We start from the raw sequence: 25,173 nt of genomic DNA, 5'->3' as shown, positions 1-25,173 counted from the left end.
TTTTCTGTGTTTTCTTCTAGAATTCTTATGTTCTATTTTAAATATAAGCTTTTACATTCATGACATTAGCCCATCTTGATATAACTTTTGCGTATGGTGTGAGGTAGAGATCAAAGTTCCTTTTTCTTTTTCCATATACTTAAATAATTTTTAAAACATTTTCCTTTCTGCATTGGATTACCTTGAGAGATTGTTGAAAAGCAATTGACATCAAGAAGTATTTTTCTTATGTTTTCTTCTAGGAGTTTTATGGTTTCCAGTCATACATTTAAGTTTTGAATCAATTATGAGTTAATTCTTGTGAGCAGTGTAACATTAGGGTCTAGTTTGATTATTTTGCATGTGAATATACAGTTTTACCAGCACCATTTATTGAATACACACTCTTTTCTCCATTGAGTATTCTCAGCTCCCTTGTCAAATATTTGTTGACCATGTACACATGGGTTTACTTCTGTAGTCTCAATTCTGTTCCATTTGTCTTTGTGTCTGCTTTGATGCCGATGCCATATTGTTATGATTACTATAGCTGTGTAAGGTAGTTTGAAATCAGGAGATGTGATGCCTCCAGCTTTGTTCTTCTTTTTCAGGATAGCTTTTGTCTGTTCAAGGTCTTTTGTAATTCCATATGAATTTTACAATTGTTTTTCTATTTCAATTTCTATAAAATATGCCATTGGAATCTTGATACGGATTACAATGAGTCTATACATGACTTTGAGTAGTATGGTCATTTTAACAATGTTAATTATCCCAATCTTTAAACACAAGATATCTTCCATTTATTTGTATCTTCTTCAATTTCTTTAATCATTGTCTTATACTTTTCAATAAGAGAGATTTCACCTCCTAGGTTAAATTTATTACTAAACATTCTATTGCTTTTGACCCTACTATAGAGGGGGCTGTTACCTTTGTATTTTTTTCGGGGGGTACACGGGCCTCTCACTGTTGTGGCCTCTCCCACTGTGGAGCACAGGCTCCAGACGCACAGGCTCAGCGGCCATGGCTCACGGGCCCAGCTGCTCCATGGCGTGTGGAATCTTTCCGGACTGGGGCATGAACCCGTGTCCCCTGCATTGGCAGGCAGACTCTCAACCACTGCACCACCAGGGAAGCCCCTGTATTATTTTTATATAATTCATTGTTAGTATCTAGAAACACTACAGATTTTTTATATTGATTTCATATAATAAATCTTTACTGAATTTGTTCATTAGATTTAACAAGTTTGTTTGGTGAGGTCTTTAGAACTTTCTATATATAAAATCAAGTCATCTGCAAATAGTGATACTTTAACTTCTTTTTTTTCCAATTTGGGTCCCTTTCATTTCTTTTTCTTGCCTAATTGCTCTGGCTAGGACTCCAATACTATGTTGAATAGGAGTGGCAAGAGTGGACATACTTGTCCTGTGCCTGATCTTAGAAAGCTTGAAACCTTTCACCATTATATAAGATGTTAGCTCTGGACTTGTCATATATGGTCTTTATTATGTTGAAGTTCATTCTTTCTATAACTAATTTGTTGAGAGTTTTTTTTTTATCATGAATGGATGTTGAATACAATCAACTTTATATATCAACCTTGTAACCTATTATATTCCTGAATCCCTTTAGTAGTTAAAGTAGTCACTCTGTAGATTACTTAGACTTGGTGATGTAAATAATCATAGTTTTTGAATAATGAGAGTTTTACATTTTTCTTTTCACTCTGTATGTCTTCTATTTAATTTTGTCTTATGGAGCTAAGAGCTGCAGTACAATGTCGAAAAGCATGTCTGAGAGTTTGTATCATTGGCGTGTTTCGTATTTTGGGGAGACATTCAATATTTCAACAATAGGTATTAACGTTAACTATAGAGTTTTCGGTAAACACCTTATATCAGGTTTAGTGCATTCCCTTCCAATTTTTAGCTAGCAGAGGGTTTTTAATTATACATGGGTATAGAATATTGTAAGTAGCTTTTCTGTATCTGTTGCTGTGTTTCTTTCTTTTTTCTTTCTTTTTAGTCCTAGTGTGGTGAATTATATTGATTAGTTTTAGAAATTTAAATCAATTTTACATTGTTGAGATAAATGTCACTTGCCATGACATTATCCTTTAAAAAATGCTGGATTTGCTTTACTAATGTTTTATTTATGAAGGATTTTAGTTTTCTTGTAATCTCCTTATCATGAGTTATTATTAGACCTTTGTTCTCCTTATAAAACAAGTTGGGAAGTGTTTCCTACTCTATATTCTGAAAAAAGTTTGGGTAAAACTGGTACCAGAACATCTTCAAAGATTTCTTAAATTATCTCTCTCTTTGATTTCTGATTTAATTCTAATGTGGACAGCAAACATACTCTACAATATTTCAATAATTTAAATATAGAAATCTATTCTTTGAGACTTGCTTTATGTATTTTGAGGTTTTTTTTTTTTAGATTTTAGTGTTTTTTTGAAGGATGGTGAACTTTCTGATTAATTGTTTTATTCATTTTAAAATGCCCTTCATTTCTATTAATATTCTTTGTCTTAAAGTCTACTTTGAAATTGATAAAGAGAGACCACTTTATTATGCTAACAGTTAGCATAGTATATCTCTTTCCATCTTCTCACTTTCCAGGTTACCCATGTCTTTATATTTATGATGCATGTTCTGTTGACAAAGTAACCTTTGTTCTTGATTTTATATCTGGTTTCAAAATATCTGCCTTGTAATTTGAGTGTGTTTTTCATTTATATTTAATATAATTGCTGATATGACTAGGTTTAAGTCTATCATTCTATTTGTTTTTTATTCATTCTATTTATGTTTGTGCCTCTTTTCCTGCCTTCTTTTGCAGGAAAGGCAAAATGTATATTTTATAAATGTATATTTTAATGTACGTTTTATACATGTATATTTTAATGTATATTAAATGTATATTTTTAAGCTTTACATTTACTTTTCACTATTCACATTTTGGCCACATCTCTTTGTGTAAATATTTTAATTGTTGCTATAAGGATTAAAACATACATGCTTGAGACCTGCAAGATGGTGGAAGAGTAAGACATGGAGATCACCTTCCTGCCCACAAGTACATCAGAAATACATATATATGTGGACCAACTCCTACAGAATACCTACTGAATGTTGGCAGAAGACCTCAGACATCCCAAAAGGCAAGAAACTCCCCACATACCTGGGTAGGGCAAAAGAAAAGAGAAAAAACAGAGACAAACGAATAGGGATGGGACCTGCACCACTGGAAGGGAGCTGTGAAGGAGGAAAAGTTTCCACACACTAGGAAGTCCTTTCACTGGCGGACATGGCGGGTGGTGGGGGGGAGGCTTTGGAGCCACAGAGGAGAGCAAAACAACAGGGGTGTAGAGAGTAAAGTGGAGAGATTCCTGCACAGAGGATCAGTACCAACCTGCAATCACCAGCCTGAGAGGCTTGTCTGCTCACCCACCTGGATGAGTGGAGGCTGGGAGATGAGACTCAGGCTTCAGAGTTCAGATCCCAGGGAGAGGACTGGGATTGGCTGTGTGAACACAGTCTGAAGGGGTCTAGTGCATCAAAGCTAGCCGGGAAGGAGTCCAGGAAAAAGTCTGGACTGGGCTAAGAGTCAAGAAACCATTGTTTTGGGATGTGTGAGGAGAGGGGATTCAGAGCACCACCTAAAGAAGCTCCAGAGATGGGCATGAACCACGGCTATCAGTGCGGACAACAGAGACGGACATGAAAAGCTAAGGATGATGCTGCAGCCACCAAGAATCCTGTGTGCAAGCACAAGTCACTATCCACACCTCCCCTCCAAGGAGCCTGTGCAGCCCGCCACTGCCAGGGTCCTGTGATCCAGGGGCAAATTCCCTGGGAGAACACATTGCACACCTCAGGCTGTTGCAGCATCACACTGGCCTCTGCCACCGCAGGCTCGCCCCACATTTCATACCCCTCCCTCCCCCTGGCCTGAGTGAGCCACAGCCCCTAATCAGCTGCTACTTTAACATCATCCTGTCTGGGCAAAGAACAGATACCCTCAGGCGAGCTACATGCAGAGGAGGGGTCAAATCCAAAGCTATGCGAACAAAGAAGAGAAAGGGAAATCTCCCCCAGCAGCCTCAGGAGCAGCAGATTAAATCTCCACAGTCAGCTTCATGGACCCTGCATCTGTGGAATATGTGAATAGACAATGAATCATCCCAAAATTGAGGCAGTGGACTTTGGGAGCAACGATATATATATATATACTTTTCCTTTTTCTCTTTATGTGAGTATGTATGTGTATGCTTCTTTGTGTGATTTTGTCTGTATAGCTTTGCTTTTACTATTTGTCCTAGCATTCTGTCTGTCAGGTTTTTTTTGTTTGTTTGTTTGTTTTGTTTTTTGTTTTTTGTTTGTTTTTTAGTATAATTTTTAACACTTGTTATCATTGGTGGATTTGGTTTTTGGCTTGGTTGCTCTTTTCTTTCTTTTTTTTTACTTTTTTGTTCTTTATTTTTAATAATTATTTTTATTATTTAGTTAAATAACTTTCTTTTCTTTTTTTCTTTCTTTCCTTCTTTTTTTCTCCCTTTTCTTCTGAGTTGTGTGGCTGACAGGGTATTGGTGCTCTGGCCGGGTGTCAGGCCTGTGCTCTGAGGTGGGAGAGCCGAGTTCAGGACATTGATCTACCAGAAACCTCCTGGCTCCACATAATATCAAACAGTGAAAGCTCTCCCATTAATCTCCATCTCAATGCTAAGACCCAGCTCCACTCAATGACCAGCAAGCTACAGTGATGGACACCCTATGTCAAACAACTAGCAAGACAGGAACACAACCCCACCCATTAGCAGAGAGGCTGCCTAAAATCAAAATAAGTTCACAGACACCCCAAAACACACCACCGGTTGCAGCCATGTCCACCAGATAGACAAGATTCAGCCTCATCCACTAGAAAACAGGTACCAGTCCTTTCCACCAGGAAGCCTACACAAGCCAATGAACCAACCTCACCCAGTGGAGGCAGACACCAAAGACAACGGGAACTATGAACCTGCAGCCTGTGAAAAGGAGACCTCAAACACAGTTTAAGCAAAATGAGAAGACAGATAAACACATAGCAGATGAAGGAGCAAGGTAAAAACCCACCAGACCAAACAAATGAAGAGGAAATAGGCAGTCTACCTGAAAAAGAGATCAGAGTAATGATAGTAAAGGTGATCCAAAACCTTGGAAATAGAATGGAGAAAATACAAGAAACGTTTAACAAGGACCTAGAAGAACTAAAGAGCAAACAAACGATGAACAACACAATAAATGAAATTAAAAATTCTCTAGAAGGAATCAATAGCAGAATAAGTGAGGCAGAAGAATGGATAAGTGACCTGGAAGATAAAATAGATGACTAATAAGAACCTGATGTGTAAAAAATAAAAATTAAAAAAAAAATTTTAAAAAATATACATGCTTAATTTATACAGTTGACTTTGTATTGATATTGTCCACTTCATGTGAAATTATGAAATTCTGACAGTATAATTCCACTACAATTTCAATCACTCCCTTTTCATGGGCTCTAATTGTCATATATGTATATAATATGTACATATATGTGTACATATTATATACATATATATCTGTGTATAAAACATAATTATTTTATATTTTATAATCTATTCATATTGTATATATTTATATATAAATATATATATAATTTCATATACAAATAAAATGATTATATGATCTTATTAATATTATATTATATATTTACTTAATATATAGGTTGATATACATAGAATTATGTTTATATTATACATAATGTACATATTATAATATATGTATATAAACTCTGCAAATTTTTTAACTTTTCAAGCAGTAACTGTTGACACATTTTTTTTCTGCTCCATTTTTTCCTCTTTGCTTCTTCAATCACATGTATATTATACCACTTGATATATTCCCACAAATCACTGCTCAAATCAACGCTAGCAGTGTATTTACCCAATAAGCTCTACAGCTCCAATCTGCAATTTGGGACCTATTCTTTTGGTTATATCTCAGATCCTTCTGCTCAGAGTTTAGTGACATCAAGCAAACTTTGTCCTCCTTTTTCTTATTAACTTTTGCCTTCCAGTGTACCCCATGGCACTGTCACTGACTAAATTTACAACTCTTCCTGATTCAAATGACATGGGTTTTTGACAAATATTGCAAAAAGATCATATTTGGGCTGAGAGGATTTGACTGAGAAGTAAATTTTACTTCCCTAGAGAGAGTTGATCTCCTATAGAGATCCAGGGGAACCTCCTACAGCCTGATGCTTAGGCAGTTAACACTGATAGAATGCTGTGGTGGTGAACTGGTCCCATCCTCTACCACATTATATGCTGCAACAGTAAAGCTTCAACCCAAGTTTTTGAGTTGCAACAGGGGAAGGACTGGTGTACCTCAATCATGAATGCTGAGTTAGAATGAAAGCATAGCTGGAGGCCAAAGACCTACCCATTAACTGCTGTAAATAACACCAGTAGGGGGCGAATTCTTCTCCCACTATGTAATTTAAAAGCCCTGCAACTGAAGGGCCAGGATGCCTTTCCTGGACCCTGCCAGGTTGTTGTGCATTGTCTGAGATGTTGAAACACTGCACTAACATCTGCCACTGTCTGTGCTTTTCCCCTGGTTAACTTTTGTCCAGCCAACTCTCTGTGTGGGCTGTTTGGTCACTCATTGTCATTTCCTTGATAAGGATTTTGGTACTTATACTAGAAAGTTCCTTTGGAAGAGCAGGCAAATAACTAGATTTGATCAGAGAAAGGGGGACACAGGCCAGGTTTCAGGAAACCATACAGCTTGTGAACAATGGGAATCCTTGGGCAGATGAAGAAAAACAGGAACCTCTGGGCTGACAGGAAGCCACATATCTTGATGTGATAGGTTCCTAGAGGCAGACAAAGAAAGGTGGAAAAAGGCAGGACTCTCTAGTGTCTGAATGTAGCCTTTTGCTCATTATGCCCTTATTACAGTAAAATTAGCCTGGCATGTGAGAAGTACCCATTATGCACTGAGGCCATGATACTTCTGATCAAGACTAAATAAGGAAAAAAATCCTGCCTCCCCTTAGGAAGGTCTCGGAGCTGGGATAAAAATCAGGAAAAACAAACTCAAAACCCTCCCTCCTCAATGAACATTCTGTCCATTTATTTTCACACCCCATATAGCCAGGTTGCCAAAGAAACTCAGGGCAGCCACTCACCTGAGTCTGCCCACTCTCCCCTTGAGAGTGTAATATCACTTAGTAAATCCTTGCTTTGCTTTATTGACCTATGTGTCTTGTCTCTGAATCCTTTCTGCAACAAGACAAGAACCTACTCTCTGGTAACACTTTTATATTATTCTCAGATATTTAAAGAGAAATTGCCTATTTTTAGTTAAGTGTTTCATTTCCCCTACCCTCAATCTTATATAATATTGATTAAAATAAAAAGAATCATAGCACAGAGAAATAGAATGTAATGAAATATTTTAAATAGTCAAAGTAAAAAACTCATATTTATAGAAAAAAACATCCAATAACATTTACAGGGCACCTACTCTACACATCAAGTGAATCCCCAAGGGAGTCATGGCCATTGTTTAAGAGAAAGTGTTTTAAACATAACTGATTTGTTTTATGAAAGAATAATTTATGATACCTGGTGGTCTATGGTAAATATTAAGTTTTATACTGTTGAGTATGATTTTATCACATTTTGAAAGAATATTTGTCCCGAACATAGAAACCAATTTTTTCTTCTAATGACCATTTTTGCTTGGAAAGTTAGTCATCACATTTCTTTAAGGAGAATTGTTGTTTTGTATTCCTTTTCCACACCATAATGGTTGATAGAAACCTAAATGTCAAGAATAGTACAGGACTTCCGGGTAAGATGGCGGAAGAGTAAGACGCGGAGATCACCTTCCTCCCCACGGATACACCAGAAATACAGCTACACGTGGAACAACTCCTACAGAACACCTACTGAATGCTGGCAGAAGACCCCAGACCTCCCAAAAGGCAAGAAACTCCCCACATACCTGGGTAGGGCAAAGCGGAGAGATTCCCGCACAGAGGATCGGTGCCGAGCGGCACTCACCCGCCCGAGAGGCTTGTCTGCTCGCCCGCCAGGGCGGGCGGCGCTGGAAGCTGAGGCTCGGGCTTCGGTCAGAGCGCAGGGAAAGGACTGGGGCTGGCGGCGAGAACTCAGCCTGAAGGGGGCTAATGTGCCACAGCTAGCCGGCAGGGAGTCCGGGAAAACTCTGGAGCTGCCGAAGAGGCAAGAGACTTTTTCTTCCCTCTTGGTTTCCTGGTGCGCGAGGAGAGGGGATTAAGAGCGCTGCTTAAAGGGGCTCCACAGACGGGCGCGAGTCACGACTGAAAGCGCGGAGCCCAGTGACGGGCGTGGGACGCTGGGGCTGCTGCTGCCGCCGCCAAGAAGCCTGTGTGCGAGCGCAGGTCACTGTCCACACCGCCCTTCCGGGAGCCTGTGCAGCCCGCCACTGCCGGGGTCCCGGGATCCAGGGGCGGCTTCCCTGGGAGAACGCACGGCGCGCCTCGGGCTGGTGCAACGTCACGCCGAACTCTGCCGCTGCAGGCTCGCCCCGCACTCCGTGCCCCTCCCTCCCGCCCGGCCTGAGTGAGCCAGAGTCCCCGAAGAGGCTGCTCCTTTAACCCTGTCCTGTCTGAGCGAAGAACAGACGCCCTCCGGCGACCTACACGCAGAGGCGGGGCCAAATCCAAAGCTGAGACCCAGGAGCTGTGAGAACAAAGAAGAGAAAGGGAAACCTCTCCCAGCAGCCTCAGAAGCAGCGGATTAAAGCTCCACAATCAACTTGATGTACCCTGCATCTGTGGAATACATGAATAGACAACAAATCATCCCAAATTGAGGAGCCAGGAGTCAGTGCTGTGCCTCTGAGGTGGGAGAGCCAACTTCAGGACACTGGTCCACAAGAGACCTCCCAGCTCCACATAATATCAAACGGCGAAAATCTTCCAGAGATCTCCATCTCAACACCAGCACCCAGCTTCACTCAACGACCAGCAAGCTACAGTGCTGGACACCCTATGCCAAACAACTAGCAAGACAGAAACACAACGCCACCCATTAGCAGAGAGGTGGCCTAAAATCATAAAAAGTCCGCAGACACCCCAAAACACACCACCAGACGTGGACCTGCCCACCAGAAAGACAAGATCCAGCCTCATTCACCAGAACACAGGCACTAGTACCTTCCACCAGGAAGCCTACACAACCCACTAAACCAACCTTAGCCACTGGGGACAGACACCAAAAACAACGGGAACTACGAACCTGCAGCCTGCACAAAGGAGACCCCAAACACAGTAACATAAGCAAAATGAGAAGACAGAAAAACACACAGCAGGAGAAGGAACAAGATAAAAACCCACCAGACCTAACAAATGAAGACGTAATAGGCAGTCTACCTGAAAAAGAATTCAGAATAATGATGGTAAAGATGATCCAAGATTCTATTTCCCAGATCCAAAATCTTGGAAATAGAATAGACAAAATGCAAGAAACAGTTAACAAGGACCTAGAAGAACTAAAGATGAATCAAGCATCGATTAAAAACACAATACATGAAATAAAAAATACTCTAGATGGGATCAATAGCAGAATAACTGAGGCAGAAGAACGGATAAGTGAGGTGGAAGATAAAATAGTGGAAATAACTGCTGCAGAGCAAAATAAAGAAAAAAGAATGAAAAGAACAGAGGACAGTCTCAGAGACCTCTGGGACAACATTAAACGCACCAACATTCGAATTATAGGGGTTCCAGAAGAAGAAGAGAAAAAGAAAGGGACTGAGAAAATATTTGAAGAGATTATAGTTGAAAACTTCCCTAATATGGGAAAGGAAATAGTTAATCAAGTCCAGGAAGCACAGAGAGTCCCATACAGAATAAATCCAAGGAGAAATACGCCAAGACACATATTAATCAAACTGTCAAAAATTAAACACAAAGAAATCATATTAAAAGCAGCAAGGCAAAAACAACAAATAACACACAAGGGAATCCCCATCAGGATAACAGCTGATCTCTCAGCAGAAACTCTACAAGCCAGAAGGGAGTGGCAGGACATAATTAAAGTGATGAAGGAGAAAAACCTGCAACCAAGATTACTCTACCCAGCAAGGATCTCATTCAGATTTGATGGAGAAATTAAAACGTTTACAGACAAGCAAAAGCTGAGAGAGTTCAGCACCACCAAACCAGCTTTACAACAAATGCTAAAGGAACTTCTCTAGGCAAGAAACAAAACAGAAGGAAAAGACCTACAATAACGAACCCAAAACAATTAAGAAAATGGGAATAGGAACATACATATCAATAATCACCTTAAATGTAAATGGACTAAATGCTCCCACCAAAAGACACAGATTGGCTGAGTGGATACAAAAACAAGACCCATATATATGCTGTCTACAAGAGACCCACTTCAGACCTAGAGACACATACAGACTGAAAGTAAGGGGATGGAAAAAGATATTCCATGCAAATGGAAACCAAAAGAAAGCTGGAGTAGCAATTCTCATATCAGACAAAATAGACTTTAAAATAAAGACTACTAGAAGAGACAAAGAAGGACACTACCTAATGATCAAGGGATCGATCCAAGAAGAAGATATAACAATTGTAAATATTTATGCACCCAACATAGGAGCACCTCAATACATAAGGCAAATACTAACAGCCATAAAAGGAGAAATCGACAGTAACACAATCATAGTAGGGGACTCTAACACCCCACTTTCACCAATGGACATATCTTCAAAAATGAAAATAAATAAGGAAACACAAGCTTTAAATGATACATTAAACAAGATGGACTTAATTGATATTTATAGGACATTCCATCCAAAAACAACAGAATACACATTTTTCTCAAGTGCTCATGGAACATTCTCCAGGATAGATCATATCTTGGGTCACAAATCAAGCCTTGGTAAATTTAAGAAAATTGAAATTGTATCAAGTGTCTTTTCTGACCACAATGCTATGAGACTAGATATCAATTACAGGAAAAGAGCTGTAAAAAATACAAACACATGGAGGCTAAACAATACACTACTTAATAACAAAGTGATCACTGAAGAAATCAAAGAGGAAATTAAAAAATACCTAGAAACAAATGACAATGGAGACATGACAATGGAGACACGACGACCCAAAACCTATGGGATGCAGCAAAAGCAGTTCTAAGAGGGAAGTTTATAGCAATACAATCCCACCTTAAGAAACAGGAAACATCTCGAATAAACAACCTAACCTTGCACCTAAAGCAATTAGAGAAAGAAGAACAAAAACACCCCAAAGTTAGCAGAAGGAAAGAAATCATAAAAATCAGATCAGAAATAAATGAAAAAGAAATGAAGGAAACGATAGCAAAGATCAATAAAACTAAAAGCTGGTTCTTTGAGAAGATAAACAAAATTGATAAACCATTAGCCAGACACATCAAGAAAAGAAGGGAGAAGACTCAAATCAATAGAATTAGAAATGAAAAAGGAGAAGTAACAACTGACACTGCAGAAATACAAAAGATCATGAGAGATTACTACAAGCAACTCTATGCCCATAAAATGGACAACCTGGAAGAGATGGACAAATTCTTAGAAATGCACAACCTGAAAAGACTGACTCAGGAAGAAATAGAAAATATGAATAGACCAATCACAAGCACTGAAATTGAAACTGTGATTAAAAATCTTCCATCAAACAAAAGCCCAGGACCAGATGGCTTCACAGGCGAATTCTATCAAACATTTAGAGAAGAGCTAACACCCATCCTTCTTAAACTCTTCCAAACAATATCAGAGGAAGGAACACTCCCAAAGTCATTCTACGAGGCCACCATCACCTTGATACCAAAACCAGGCAAGGATGTCACAAAGAAAGAAAACTACAGGCCAATATCACTGATGAACATAGATGCAAAAATCCTCAACAAAATACAAGCAAACAGAATCCAACAGCACATTAAAAGGATCATACACCATGATCAAGTGGGGTTTATTCCAGGAATGCAAGGATTCTTCTATATACGCAAATCAATCAATGTGATACACCATATTAACAGGTTGAAGGAGAAAAACCATATGATCATCTCAATAGATGCAGAGAAAGCTTTTGACAAAATTCAACACCCATTTATGATAAAAACCCTGCAGAAAGTAGGCATAGAGGGAACTTTCCTCAACATCATAAAGGCCATATATGACAAACCCACAGCCAACATTGTCCTCAATGGTGAAAAACTGAAACCATTTCCACTAAGATCAGGAACAAGACAAGGCTGCCCACTCTCACCACTCTTATTCAACATAGTTTTGGAAGTTTTAGCCACAGCAATCAGAGAAGAAATGGAATCCAAATTGGAAAAGAAGAAGTAAAGCTGTCACTGTTTGCAGATGACATGATACTATACATAGAGAATCCTAAAGATGCTACCAAAAAACTACTAGAACTAATCAATGAATTTGGTAAAGTAGCAGGATACAAAATTAATGTACAGAAATCTCTGGCATTCCTGTACACTAATGATGAAAAATCTGAAAATGAAATCAAGAAAACACTCCCATTTACCATTGCAACAAAAAGAATAAAATATCTAGGAATAAACCTACCTAAGGAGACAAAAGACCTGTATGCAGAAAATTATAAGACACTGATGAAAGAAATTAAAGATGATACAAACAGATGGAGAGATATACCATGCTCCTGGATTGGAAGAATCAATATTGTGAAAATGACTCTACTACCCAAAGGAATCTACAGATTCAATGCAATCCCTATCAAACTACCACTGGCATTTTTCACAGAACAGGAACAAAAAATTTCAAAATTTGTTTGGAAAAACAAAAGACCCCGAATAGCCAAAGCAATCTTGAGAACGAAAAATGGACCTGGAGGAATCAGGCTCCCTGACTTCAGACTATACTACAAAGCTACAGTAATCAAGACAATGTGGTACTGGCATAAAAACAGAAAGATAGATCAGTGGATCAGGATAGAAAGCCCAGAGATAAACCCACGCACATATGGCCAACTTATCTTTGATAAAGGAGGCAGGAATGTACAGTGGAGAAAGGACAGCCTCTTCAATAAGTGGTGCTGGGAAAACTGGACAGGGACATGTAAAAGTTTGAGATTAGATCATTCCCTAACACCATACACAAAAATAAGCTCAAAATGGATTAAAGACTTAAATGTAAGGCCAGAAACTATCAAACTCTTAGAGGAAAACATAGGTAGAACACTCTATGACATAAATCACAGCAAGATCCTTTTGGACCCACCTCCTGGAGAAATGGAAATAAAAACAAAGATAAACAAATGGGACCTAATGAAACTTCAAAGCTTTTGCACAGCAAAGGAAACCATAAAGAAGACCAAAAGACAACCCTCAGAATGGGAGAAAATATTTGCAAATGAAGCAACTGACAAAGGATTAATCTCCAAAATTTATAAACAGCTCATGCAGCTCAATAGCAAAAAAACAAACCACCCAATCCAAAAATGGGCAGAAGACTTAAATAGGCATTTCTCCAAAGAAGATATACAGACTGCCAACAAACACATGAAAGAATGCTCAACATCATTAATCATTAGAGAAATGCAAATCAAAACTACAATGAGATACAATGATGGCCAGTCAGAATGGCCATCATCAAGAAATCTAGAAACAATAAATGCTGGAGAGAGTGTGGAAAAAAGGGAACACTCTTGCACTGCTGGTGGGAATGTGAATTGGTACAGCCACTATGGAGAACAGTATGGAGGTTCCTTAAAAAACTAAAAATAGAACTACCATATGACCCAGCAATCCCACTACTAGGCATATACCCTGAGAAAACCATAATTCCAAAAGAGACATGTACCAAAATGTTCATTGCAGCTCTATTCACAATAGCCCGGAGCTGGAAACAACCTAAGTGTCCATCATCAGATGAATGGATAAAGAAGATGGGGCACATATATACAATGGAATATTACTCAGCCATAAAAAGAAACGAAACTGAGCTATTTGTAATGAGGTGGATAGACCTAGAGTCTGTCATACAGAGTGAAGTAAGTCAGAAAGAGAAAGACAAATACCGTATGCTAACACATATATACGGAATTTAAAAAAAAAAAAAAGTCATGAAGGACCTAGAGGCAAAACGGGAATAAAGACACAGACCTACTTGAGAATGGACTTGAGGATATGGGGAGGGGGAAGGGTAAGCTGTGACAAAGCAAAAGAGAGGCATGGACATATATACACTACCAAACGTAAGGTAGATAGATAGTGGGAAGCAGCCACAGAGCACAGGGAGATCAGCTCGGTGCTTTGTGACCGCCTGGAGGGGTGGGATGGGGAGGGTGGGAGGGAGGGAGATGCATGAGGGAAGGGATGTGGGAACAGATGTATATGTATGACTGATTCACTTTGTTATAAAGCAGAAACTAATTAAAAAATTAAAAAATAAATAAATAAATGGCTACATACAAAAGTAAAAAAAAAAAAAAAAGAATAGTACAAAATTACCTCATACTTGCTTTAGCTCTACAGTTAGCTATTCATATAATTTTATCATAAAATTCTCCATGTTTCTTATATAAATTCTTAAGTGTGTAGTAAACTCTTAAAAGGCAGGCAGCTTTTCTCTTACAGTGTAGGTTTAGTCTGTGTCTGTGAAAAAAAAAACATGGAACCTAAGTACACCAAGAATTGTGATTTAATCACCCTAATAGCATAGGTAGAGGCTCATTCTACTTTTACTATGCAATGCCTGTGTATCAAAAAACAAAGTTGTAATAATAACTGAGTTAGTTTTGTTTTATTATTTAAACATGTTTCTTCTCATTAGAAGATGTCAACAATTAGTGGAGACAGACAATAGAAAGCAAAGAATGATCATGTAGAACAACTCTGAGTAATGAACACAGTGCAAGTAAATGTGCTAGTTAAAAATGAAACAACATTGAATACTTATTAAGTTAATAGATTCTGTATGAAATGTATAAAAATTTAGAGAGTAAAATTTAACATTTAAAGAAAAATATTATTTGCTATCTTCATGTAAAATAGTAACAAAATGTATACATTTTTATGAATTTGGAAAGGAATTTTTAATCACGTACATTTAAGAATTTTGTTCAGTGAAACACATAATTTATTCATACAAAATTCTATGACAGTTGTCTTGAAAAAAGGATGTATATCTATTTATACTAGGATTATGTATCAATCAATGACTATCTTTCTAAATTTTCTAAGTGTATGCATTTTTAAATATATTCATGTATTCTTTGTATGTTATTAGAAAATCAAGGCATCAAGACAAGAAACCATTGCTTTCTTTGCCAGATCCAAGTTAAAATTATATGGTTTCACAGTTTTATGTTTAGCTAGTTCCATGATTTAAAAAATATATTTAATGAATAAATTATTGGCATCTAACATATACTAAGAATTTGTATATTATTCACTATTTAAGGCCTATAGATTTGCATACCTAATTTATATCTCATAACCATCCTTAAAGTTATGCATCATTATCCAGATTTACTGATGTAGAAACTGGCACTCAGACTGATCAAGTTAGTAGTGTACAGCAAGTAGACAATCTAGTTCTAATCAAGGTCTCTGAACCTCAGGCCATCTGATGCAGGGGAAGAGAAGAAGAGCAGAAGAGTTGTCCTATAGATATCCATAAACAGGTAGTCCCCATCTAAATCATCTTATGTCTAGGACCATATAATTACTTGATCTAAGTTTAATTATTGGCTCTTTGTATATAATTAAATCCCATCAGTTCTCATTTTTCTTCTAACCTGCTTCCCAGCATCTAAGAGGAACCATTGAAGAACACAAACAAGTAAAACAAATTATATGATACTTTCATCTGAAGACTAACCCTCAGCAACTCAATGTTCTGTGACAAAAAAGTTCTGGCATTTTATCTGGACAAGCTCTGAGCCCACTGCTTTTATACCCCACCATTATAAACTAATCCAGCTGTTTGAGTTAATTTCCTTTCTGCTGATATTTTCAATGGATTGAGAAATTTGTCATCTAGACTTCTAACAGAGCTGAGGGCTATCTGTCTACTTCTCTAGAGTCCTATATTGGTTTGCTTTTCTCATCCACCCCTCTACTCCATTTACCCTCTGCTCCTTTTGCAGTCCCCAGGAATCCCCAGTTCTGCAGGTTAGGCTGCAATTACTCCTGCTTCCACACAGTACTGATTTTTTTTTAATCTCCTCTATAAAACCATTTGAAGACACAATATTTATTTAAAGCAGGAGGAAGAAATGACCTAAAAAGTGTTTCAGATCATAATAAATGACCTAATGGAAAATGGCACTATTTCAACATCTCATTCTTGGGCATAAATGTGAACTCTTACCAAATTTACAGTCTATCATTTTTTCTACAGACTTCAGTGAGTTTAGCTAGCTTAGGATGTGTATATATATGCAGATGTATGTATTTACCATAGTACTTAGACATCACAAACCACTTAGACTCATATAGTCAAGTATTTGGCACTCACTAAACTGGAAAGCCCTTTGCCCTTATCTGCCTCCCCCAGCCCCAGGACACTGATTTTAAATTAATGAATAATTATAATTTACTGCTCAGATTTTATAATACCCAAACCCTAAAGCACATATACATATGACCCAAGGCTTTTTGATCTTTCTGGAAGCAAAGCTGGTATTTAATTATAGAGTGGGTCTAAAAGTCTATAGGTTAACTCATACTATTTCCTTTTGTACTTGTTAATAGATGATCTGATTTACTGGATACGTTTACTTAAAGGTTGTTTAGATTTCTTTTATTCATTAAATTATATTCAAATTTTTCTTAAATTACTGAAGAACCCAATGATGAGATAGTAAATAAAATAAATAATCTAATCCAAAGTAGCTTCTGATTACTTATAAGTTTAAGTTCACAGTCAGCTTTTTTTTAATTGAAAGATAGCTGTAAAATCATATTATGTTTTGCTTAATGGTGAACTGTTGTTTTGATATATAATATTTATAGATAATATATAGTATTTTGAAATATTTCACAAACATCAAATTATATAAAACAAGACTCTTGATCTAAAAAATCTCTTCCCTCTTCCATTTTTCACATTTCTGCCAGGTTTGTCTTTTCTGAAAATTCCAAATTGGATATTTGTATGGCTTTAAGTCCAATTTTTCCATTGGTATAATATAAAGATATCTTAGCATGACATGCAATGACTTTATTTACTGGCATTACTTAATTTTCTTACATAATTTTTCTTCCTTTTGTACAAACAATCCATACCCTATTTTCTTTCTTCATAGGTCTCCTGACTATTCCCCAAACCAAAAATACCTTCTCATTGTTCTGTTTTCATTTTTTTTTTCTGCTATCTTCCCTTCATGGAATAGACTCTCCTCTTTTCCAGTATTCTGAATTTTACCTTATTAAAGATAGAGTTAAAAAGTCACTTTTTCTTGGAAGCTTTCTCTGTTTCTTATCTATAATATTATTCACTCTCTCTTCTACTCTCTTTGAGTAGAAAGCATTTATCACATTATAATTTCCTATACATACATTTGTCTATTCTTTTACAACATTTTCTGGAAAATGTGACACTACACAATTACCATCTGAATCGTTTGATTATGTAACAAATACAGATTTAGAAGCCCCACTCCAGAACTACCTAATCAAAAGGTGGTAGTGGGTAGCAATTGAATTGTAAATAATTACTACAGGTGATTCTTATATGCATTCAAAAGAGAACCACTGCCCAAGATGGTGAGCTTCTTAAGAACAGAGTAGTTGTTTGGTTCTTTGTTTACCTCTAGGAATTTACCTCTATAGAGGTATTAGGCTAGAGAAATAGTAATTAGGTTGTATAGGAAAAACCTCACTCTTACTCCTGTGTGTCTCCTTTACTACCACCCTACAACTACACTCACAACACTTCTGGTACAGATGTGTGTGAGGTTTCCCACACTAAGCAATTCTGTGACACCAGCTGGATGTTTACAATTTAATTCAGTTATGACACTATCTACCTGGAGATAACTTCAGATCCCACAGATTAAGGGCTCAGTCCCACAAGATTGTTCCACCTCCCACTCAGATAACAATCACAAGCTCAGATTGTCAACTGTGATTCTGACTGGTGGGCTATAGATAGAAGTTCCCATGACTGCCACCTCGGGTTCAATTAATTTGCAAGAGGGAGGGCCTTCAAGATGGTGGAGGAGTAAGATGTGGAGATCACCTTCCGCCCCACAAGTGTATCAGAAATATATCTACATGTGGAACAACCACTACAGAACACCTACTGGACAGTGGCAGAAGACCTCAGATTTCCCAAAAGGCAAGAAACTCCCCATGTACCTGGGTAGGGCAAAAGAAAAAAGAAAAAAGGAAAAACAGAGACAAAAGAATAGGGACGGGGCCTGTACCACTGGGAGGGAGCTGTGAAGAATGAAAAGTTTCCACACACTAGGAAGTCCTTGCACTGGTGGACATGGGCAGTGGCAGGGGGAGGGAAGCTTCAGAGACATGGAGGAGAGTGCAGCAATACGGGTGTAGAGGGAAAAGCAGAGAGATTCCTGCACAGAGGATTGGTGCCAACCAGCACTCACCAGCTTGAGAGGCTTGTCTGCTCACCTGTCCAGACATGTCGGGGCTGGGAGCTGAGGCTCGGGCTTTGGAGGTCAAACCCAAGGGAAAGGACTGGGGTTGGCTGCATGAACACAGCCTGAAGGGGTTTAGTGTGCCACAGCTAGCCAGGAGGGAGTCTGGGAAAAGGTCTGGACCTGTCTAACAAGCAAGACACCATTGTTTTGGGGTGCGTGAGGAGAGGGGATTCAGAGCACCGCCCAAACCAGCTCCAGAGATGGGCGTGAGCTGTGGCTATCAGTGCAGACACCAGAGACGGGCATGAGACATTAAGGCTGCTGCTGTAGCCAACAAGAATCCTGTGTGCAAGCACAGGTCACTATCCTAACCTCCCCGCCCCCCACTAACCCAGGGAGCCTGTGCAGTCTGCCACTGCCAGGGTCCCGTGACCCAGAGACAACTACCCTGGGAGAACACACTTCACACCTCAGGCTCTTGCAATGTCATGCCAGCCTCTGCCACCGCAGGCTTGCCCCACATTCTGTACCGCCCCTCCATGGACTGGGTGAACCAGAGCCCCCTAATCAGCTGCTCCTTTAACCCTGTCCTGTCTGAGGGAAGAACAGATGGCCTCAGGCAACCTATACGCAGAGGCGGGGCCGAATAGAAAGCTGAAACCTAGGAGCTGTGCGAACAAAGAAGAGAAAGGGTAATCTCTCCCAGCAGCCTCAGGAGCAGCGGATTAAATCTCAACAATCAACTTGATGTACCCTGCATCTATGGAATACATGAATAGACAATTAATCATGCCAAAATTCAGATGGTGGACTTGGGGAGCAATGATATATATATTTTTTTCCTTTTTTTCATTTTGTGAGTATGTGTGTGTATACTTCTTTGTATGATTTTGTCTGTATGACTTTGCTTTTACCATTTGTCCTAGGGTTCTGTCTGTCCATTTTGTGTGTGTGTGTGTGTGTGTGTGTGTGTATAGTTTTTTTGGTGTTTCTTAATTTAGTTTTCAGTACTTCTTATCATTGCTGGATTTGTTTTTTGGTTTGGTTGCTCTCTTCTTTCGTTCTTTTTTTTTCTTTTTTTATTACTTTTTATTTTTTTATTTTCAATAATTATTTTTTATCATTTATTTTAATAACGTTATTTTATTTTTAATTTTTCTTTCTGTCTTTATTTTTTCTCCCTTTCATTCTGAGTCATGTGGCTGACAGGGTTGAGGAGCTCCAGCCTTCTGTCAGGCCTGTGCCTCTAAAGTGGGAGAGCAGAGTTCAGGATATTGATCCACCAGAGACCTCCCGGCTCCACATAATATCAAAGAGCGAAAGCTCTCCAAGGCATCTCTATCATCTCACCCCTAAGACCCAACTCCACTCAATGACCAGCAAGCTACTGTGCTGGACACCCTAAGCCAAACAACTAGCAAGAGAGGAACACAACCCCACCCATCATCAGAGAGGTTGTGTAAAATCATACTAAGGTCACAAATACCCCCAAAAGACATCACCAGACACAGTCCTGCCCACCAGAAAGAAAAGATCCAGCCTCATCCACCAGAACACAGGCACCAGTCCCCTCCAGGAGGAAGCCTACACAACACACTGAACCAAACTTAACCACAGGGGACAGACACCAAAAACAACAGGAACTACGAACCTGCAGCCTGTGAAAAGGAGACCTCAAACACAGTAAGTTAAGTACAATGAGAAGACAGAGAGTAAGGACAGTAAAGATGATCCAAAATCTTGGAAATAGAATGGAGGAAATACAAGAAAGGTTTAACAAGGACCTAGAAGAACTAAAGAGCAAACAAACAATGATGAACAACATAATAAATGGCATTAAAACTTCTCTAGAAGGAATCAATAGCAGAATAACAGAGGCAGAAGAACAGGGAAGTTACCTGGAAGATAAAATAGTGGAAATAACTACTGCAGAGCAGAATAAAGAAAAAAGAGTGAAAAGAATTGAGGACAGTCTCAGAGACCACTGGGACAACATTAACTGCACCAACATTCGAACTATACAGGTCCCAGAAGAAGAGAAAAAGAACGGGACTGAGAAAATATTTAAAGACATTATAGTTGAAAACTTCCCTTATATGGGAAAGGAAATAGTCAATCAAGTCCAGGAAGTGCAGAGAGTCCCATACAGGATAAATCCAAGGAGAAACACACCAAGACACATAACAATAAAACTATCAAAAAGTAAATACAAAAATTACATATTAAAAGCAATAAGGGCAAAAGAACAAATAACATACAAGGGATTCCCCATAAGGTTAACAGTTGATCTTCCAGCAGAAATTCTGCAAGCCAGAAGGGAGAGGCAGGACATATTTAAAGTGATGAAGGGGAAAAACCTACAACCAAGATTATTCTACCCAGCACAGATCTCATTCACATTAGACAGAAAAATTAAAACCTTTACAGACAAGCAGAAGCTAAGAGAATTCAGCAAACCAGCTTTACAACAAATGCTAAAGGAACATATCTAGGAAGGAGACACAAAAGAAGGAAAAGACCTGCAATAACAAACCCAAAACAATTAAGAAAATGGTAAAAGGAACATACATATAGATAATTACCTTAAATGGAAATGGATTAAATGCTCCAACCAAAAGACACTGACTGGCTGAATGCATACAAAACCAAAACTCAGATATATGCTGTCTACAAGAGACCCACTTCAGACCTAGAGACACATACAGACTGAAAGTGAGGGGAAAGAAAAAGATACTCCATGAAAATAGAAATCAAAAAAAAACCAAAAAACAAAAAAGCTGAAGTAGCAATTGTCATATCAGACAAATAGGCTTTAAAATAAAGACTATTAGAAGAGACAAAGAAGGACACTACCTAATGATCAAGGGATCGATCCAAGATGAAGATATAACAATTGTAAATATTTATTCACCCAACTTAAGAGCACCTCAATACATAAGGCAAATACTAACAGCTATAAAAGGGGAAATCAACAGTAACACAATCGTAGTAGGGGACTTTATCATCCACTTTCACCAATGGAAAGATAATCCAAAATGAAAATAAATAAGGAAACCCAAGCTTTAAATGACATGTTAAACAAGACAGACTTAATTGATATTTATAGGACACTCCATCCAGAAACAACAGAATAAACTTTCCTCTCAAGTGCCCATGCAAGATTCTCCAGGATAGATCATATCCTGGGTCACAAATACAGCCTTGGTAAATTTAAGAAAATTGAAATCATACCAAGTATCTTTTCTGATCACAACGCTAGGAGACTAGATATCAATTACAGGGAAAAATCTGTAAAAAATACAAATACATGGAGGCTAAACAATACAATACTTAATAACCATGAGATCAATGAAGAAATCAAAGAGGAAATCAAAAAATAGCTAGAAAGTAATGACAATGAAAACATGACTACCCAAAACCTATGGGATGCAGCAAAAGCAGTTCTAAGAGTGAAGTTTATAGAAATATAATCCTACCTCAAGAAACAAGAACAACTCAAATAAACAACCTAACCTTACACTAAAAGCAATTAGAGAAACAACAAAAAAATGCCAAAGTTAGCAAAAGGAAAGAAATCATAAAGACCAGATCAGAAATAAATGAAAAAGAAATGAAGGAAACAATAACAAGGATCAATAAAACTAAAAGCTGGTTCTTTAAGAAGATAAGCAAAATTGATAAACCATTACCCAGACTCATCAAGAAGAAAAGGGAGAAGACTGAAAGCAATAGAATTAGAAATAAAGAAGAAGAAGTAACAACTGCCACTGCCAAAATGCAAAGGATCATGAGAGATTACTACAAGCAACTCTATGTCATTAAAATGGGCAAGCTGGAAGAAATGGACACATTCTTAGAAATGCACAACCTTCTGAGACTGAACCAGGAAGAAACAGAAAATATGAACAGACCATTCACACGCACTGAAATTGAAACTGTGTTGAAAAATCTTCCAACAAACAAAAGCCCAGGACAAGATGGCTTCACAGGCAAGTTCTATCAAATATTTAGAGGAGAGCCAACACCTATCCTTCTCAAATTTTTCCAAAATATACCAGAGGGAGGAACACTCCCAAACTCATTCCATGAGGCCACCATCACCCTGATACCAAAACCAGACAAAGTGGTCACAAAGAAAGAAAACTACAGGCCAATATCACTGATGAACATAGATGCAAAAATCCTCAACAAAATACTAGCAAACAGAATCCAACAGCACAGTAAAAGGATTATACACCATGATCAAGTGGAGTTTATCCCAGCAATGCAAGGATTCTTCAATATATGCAAATCAATCAATGTGATACACCATATTAACAAATTGAAGGATAAAAACCATATGATCATCTCAAGAGATGCAGAAAAAGCTTTTGACAAAATTCAACACCCATTTATGATAAAAATGCTCCAGAAGGTAGACATAGAGGGAACTTACCTCAACAAAATAAAGGCCATATATGACAAACCCACAGTCAACATTGTTCTCAATGGTGAAAAATTGAAGCCATTTCTACTAAGATCAGGAACACAAGGTTGCCCACTCTCACCACTATTATCAACATACTTTTGGAAGTTTTAGACACAGCAATCAGAGAAGAAAAAGAAATAAATGGAATCCAAATTGGAAAACAAAACGTAAAGCTGTCAGTGTTTGCAGATGACATGATACACAGAGAATCCTAAAGATACTACCAGAAAACTACTAGAGGTAATCAGTGAATTTGGTAAAGTAGCAGGATATAAAATTAATGCAGAGAAATCTCTTTCACTCCTATAGACTAATGATGAAAAATCAGAAAGAGAAATTAAGGAAACACTCTCATTTACCACTGCAACAAAAAGCATAAAATACCAAGGTATAAACCTGCCTAAGGAGACAAAAGACCTGTATGCAGAAAATTGTAAGACACTGCTGAAAGAAATTAAAGATGATACAAACAGATGGAGAGATTTACCATGTTCTTGGATTGGAAGAATCAACATTGTGAAAATGACTCTACTACCCAAAGCACCCTACAGTTTCAATGCTATTCCATACAAACTACCAACGGCATTTTTCACAGAACTAGAACAAAATATTTCACAATTTGTATGGAAGCTTAAAAGTCCCAAAATAGCGAAAGAAATCTTGAGAAAGGAAAATGGAGCTGGAGGAATCAGGCTCCCTGTCTTCAGGCTATACTACAAAGCTACAGTAATCAAGACAGTATGGTACTGGCACAAAAACAGAAATATAGATCAATGGAACGGGATAGAAAGCCCAGAGAGAAACCCACAAACATACGGTCACCTTATCTTTAATAAAGGATGCAAGAATATACAATAGAGAACAGGTACCCTCTTCAATAAGTGGCGTAGGGAGAACTGGACAGCTACATGGAAAAGAATGAAATTAGAACTTTTCCTAACACCATACACAAAAATACACTCAAAATGGAAATAAAGGCCTAAATATAAGGCCAGACACTACAAAACTTTTAGAGGAAAACATAGACAGAACACTCTATGACATAAATCACTGCAAGATCCTCTTTGAATCACCTCCTAGAGAAATGGATATAAAAACAAAACTAAACAAATGGGACCTAATGAAACTTAAAAGTTTTTGCACCACAAATGAAACCATAAACAAGATGAAAAGACAATCCTCAGAATGGGAGAAAATATTTGCAAATGAAACACTGACAAAGGATTAATCTCTAAAATTTACAAGCAGCTCATGCAGCTCAGTATCAAAAAAAAACCCAAAACCCAATTTAAAAATGGGCAGAAGACGTAAATAGACATTTCTCCAAAAAAGATATATAGATTGCCAGCAAACACATGAAAGGATGCTCAACATCACTAATCATTAGAGAAATGCAAATCAAAACTACAGTGAGGTTACACCTCACACCTGTCAGAATGGACATCATCAAAAAATCTACAAACAATAAATGCTGGAGAGGGTGTGGAGAAAAGGGAACCCTCTTGCACTGTTGGTGAGAATATAAGTTGATATAGCCACTATGGATAACTATATGGCAGTTCCTTAAAAATCTAAAACTAGAACTACCATATGACCCAGCAATCCCACTACTGGGCATATACCCTGACAAAACCATAATTCAAAAAGAGTCCTGTACCACAATGTTCATTGCAGCACTATTTACAATAACCAGGACACGGAATCATCCTAAGTGTCCATTGACAGATGAATGGATAAAGATGTGGAACATATATACAATGGAATATTACTCAGCCATAAAAGGAAATGAAACTGAGTTATTTCTAGTGAGGTGGATGGACCTAGAGTCTGTCAAACGGAGTGAAGTAAGTCAGAAAGAGAAAAACAAATACCCTATGCTAACACATATATATGGAATCTAAAAAAAAAAAGACAAATTGGTTCTGATGAACATAGGGGCAGGACAGGAATAAAGACGCAGACATAGAGAATGCACTTGAGGACACAGGGAGGGGAAGGGTAAGCTAGGATGAAGTGAGAGAGCGGCACTGACATATATACACTACCAAATGTAA

The sequence above is a fragment of the Mesoplodon bidens genome (genome assembly GCF_964165515.1).
Source record: "Mesoplodon bidens genome assembly, chromosome: 5".
Classification (NCBI taxonomy): Eukaryota; Metazoa; Chordata; class Mammalia; order Artiodactyla; family Ziphiidae; genus Mesoplodon; species Mesoplodon bidens.
Note: the sequence above shows the minus strand (reverse complement) of the source record.